At 37.2% G+C, this 3,586-nt stretch overlaps 1 non-coding gene across 1 annotated transcript; it reads left to right on the plus strand.

Moving 5' to 3' along the window:
- The first annotated feature begins 248 nt into the window (after nucleotides 1–248).
- On the plus strand, nucleotides 249–309 carry LOC129058207 (U7 small nuclear RNA). Its single transcript, XR_008523184.1, has one exon. It is a non-coding gene; the product is annotated as a U7 small nuclear RNA (small nuclear RNA).
- The last annotated feature ends 3,277 nt before the right edge of the window (nucleotides 310–3,586 follow it).

Consider the following 3,586-nt stretch of genomic DNA (forward strand, 5'->3'; position numbering starts at 1 on the left):
AGTATTAAAAAAGATAAAAAAATGTAAGATCAATGTTAATTTTCACTCTAAGAATCACTAGATTTTATCAAATAGCTCTGAAAGTTTCTAAACACTCTCCATTTCCATACTTAACACAGTCTGGAAGCAAAAGTTTCAGAGGATGACACAAGGTCACAGACTACATTTTAAGTAGATTTGGTCTAAAAGACCACTTCTAATTTTGAGGACACAGACTTTTAGTACAGCTCTTTAAGAATAGTTATTTGAAGTGTTATAGCTGTTTTAGAATCATCTAGCAGTCTTTCTGGGTTTTGTCAGAAAGGCCCTAAAAATAACATTTTTTAAAGAAAGAAAAAATAATAATTGATAATAATAATAAAAGAATGGTTATTTGAACTCCGTTGGTCATCAAGGCTTGTGTTGCATGTGGGTAGAAATGGCCACATGACGTAATATCACAAGCAGCAAGAGTATTGTCCTTGGCTCATTCTAAAACTCCCTAACTTGAGCGATGTCAGGAGTTTCCTCCTTTCTTACTTCAAGAATTTTCTCCTCTCAAAAGGTGAAAATGTAAGAGAGATTTGAGCATGATTAAAAGATCTGAAAGAAAATCTTACCTGGGAGGAAGTAGAGTTAGCAGGACTGTGCTGAGTAGGAATGTGACGATTTAGGCAGGTGGGGCAAAAGATGGAGAGTAAAGTAATTATACCCCAGGAACCGAGTTAAAAAATATTATAAAGAAGTCTCCTTGGGATGGTGATAATTTCTACGTTCCCCTTACCTGGCACTGGGTTTCTTCATCAGACTTTATTATACCTGCCTCTAGCCTTACAGGAGGCTTATCAAGGTGGTAAGATGCTGTTGCTTTATGTGTGAACTCTGATGCCCTATAACTTAGTTTAACAACAATCGCTATCATCTACTGAATTTGTGTAAAAATGGCTTTCTTCTCAACCTGTAGATACACACTTCTAATTGCTTGATGATAACATATTTTTTTTTAAAAATGATGGAATTTTGGAAGGCTTACAAATCAAATGGAAATGAGAAATTTCTGCGTAGACGTGATTTATTTTTCAGCATTCCCTCATGTGCTTTTTAGATATAATCAGTTCCTAACACACTTCTGAACAGTGTCTTTGTTGTATATAAACTCCCATTTAACGAGAGAAATAGAGAGTTAATGGTTTTCTTTATCTATTCTAGAACTGGATTATACTGCAAAAATAAATGTAGGTGTATATATGCAAAAATCTGTAAATCACACAGAAACAAGTGCTTGCTGTAGTATGAAAGCTATTATGGTTGAGTTTTCCTCAGAAGCCCAGTGTTTAGTCTGTAAAAACTTCTTTGTAAACTTACTGACAGTCTAGTTCTCACTGGTAGTTTTGTGCAATACTTTCTTAAGGTTCCTTCAAGTTATGTTCTCTGATTCAATAAACAAGCACTTAAGTGCAATGAGAAAAAAAAAAAAGAAGCAAGAGTGACCTTGCCTTAATATGGGATCGTGTGATGCCACAGCCCAAACAACACAGAAATTTAGTCTAGGCTTTAGAAGTTTAAACTACAAAAAATAATAGTAATAATAATAAATACATGCATTGATGGAATTAAGCTAATATTTAATTTTGAAAACATGGTAACTGTCTTTTTAATTTTATTTAAAAAAATATTCCTGTAGGGGCTGGGTGCGGTGGCTCAAGCCTGTAATCCCAGCACTTTGGGAGGCCAAGGCGGGCGGATCACAAGGTCAGGAGATCGAGATCATCCTGGCTAACACGGTGAAACCCCGTCTCTACTAAAAAATACAAAAAAATTATCCGGGTGTGGTGGTGGGTGCCTGTAGTCCCAGCTACTTGGGAGGCTGAGGCAGGAGGCAGAGCTTGCAGTGAGCCGAGATCGCGCCACTGCCCTCCAGCCTGGGTGACAGAGTGAGACTCCATCTGAAAAAAAAAAAAAATTCCTTTAATATCTATTATGAGTAAAACCTGTTGCTAGAATGTATATTATATTGAGTCTATGCTGCATATTCCCTTGTTGGAATCCTACCTGAAGATTAAAGAGGAAAGAAATATGCTGGTATTTAGCATAAATCATATAGAATAGATGTCCTTAAAGTGAAACCTAACACAGTTCAAATACACACAAGGTACTTAGTAAAACATATTGAATAAATGTCTTAGTATGTTCTGGCTGCTATAACATAATACCATAATTGGGTGTCTTATTAATAATAGAAATCTATGTCTCACAATCTGTAGGCCGAGGATTCCAAGATCAAGGCATCAGCAAATTTGGTGTCTGGTGAAGGCAACTTTCTGTTTCATAGATGGTGCTTTCACTATGTGTCCTCAAATATTGAAAGGAGCCAAGAAGGTCTCTAATGGCCTCTTTTATAAGGAGAGTCATGGGTCATCCTATTCATGACAGCTCCAACCTCATGAATTAGTCACCTCCCAAAGGTTCTACCTCTGAATACCATCAAGTTGGTGGTTAGGATTGCGACACATAAATTTGAAGAAGATAGAAATGTTCAGACTTTCAGACCATGGCATTCTACCCCTGAACCCACCAAATTCATGTCCTTCTTGCATGCAAACTACATTTATTACATCTCAATGGTGCCAACAGTGCTAATTCACTCTTGCATACACTCAAAAGTCTAAAGTCCAAAGTCTCATTTAAATATCATCTTAGCCGGGCACAGTGGCTCATGCTTGTAATCCCAGCACTTTGGGAGGCTGAGGTGGGTAGATCATGAGGTGAGGAGTTCGAGACCAGCCTAACCAACATGGTGAAACCCTGTCTCTACTAAAAATACAAAAACTAGCCAGGGGTGGTGGCGCAGGCCTGTAATCCCAGCTACTCAGGAGGCTGAGGCAGGAGAACTGCTTGAACCTGGGAGGCAGAGGTTGTAGTGAGCCAAGATCTCACCACTGCACTCCAGCCTGGGCGACAGAGTGAGACTCCATCACATAAAAAATAAATAAATAAATAAATAAATAAATAAATAAATAAATAAATATCGTTAATCAGGTATAAATTAGTGCTGCAGCTCAGAAATCAATGCTGAAAATATGGGGTTTTGACATGGTGACCAGAAGAAGCCTCAGAGTCTCTCTGACCTTCCCTTACATCCACACCATCTCTCTCAAAGAGGCTGAATTCCCTTTATCTGCCTAAGATACAAACCCACCAAAAAGAAAAATTGTTATTTCTTTACCTCACTGTTATCTCATTATATATTGCAGTAAAAAAGATCAACATGTGACCACACCTAAACAGACATTTTTAGGAGTTATAATAACTATCTCTGAGGACTAAACTCTGATTTTTTAATCTTGCCTATATTCCTAAGGGGTCTGGGGACCTACAAATCATAAATTCTCATCAGATGAGTTTTATTTAACCCTATATGTCATGATATACTTTCCAACCTGACTCTGGCATAACATTATGAGACAAAAAAGAAAATAAAAATATTTTACCCCAAAATATGTTTATTTGCCATATTTTGAAATGGCCCTGCAAAGCTGTTCTTTGTGGGGGGAAAATTTACATCTGTAAAGGATCTCCATTAACATAACTAGATCTTTTTCTTCCA

This window comes from Pongo abelii, chromosome 11, assembly GCF_028885655.2.
Source record: "Pongo abelii isolate AG06213 chromosome 11, NHGRI_mPonAbe1-v2.0_pri, whole genome shotgun sequence".
In the NCBI taxonomy this organism is placed as follows: domain Eukaryota; kingdom Metazoa; phylum Chordata; class Mammalia; order Primates; family Hominidae; genus Pongo; species Pongo abelii.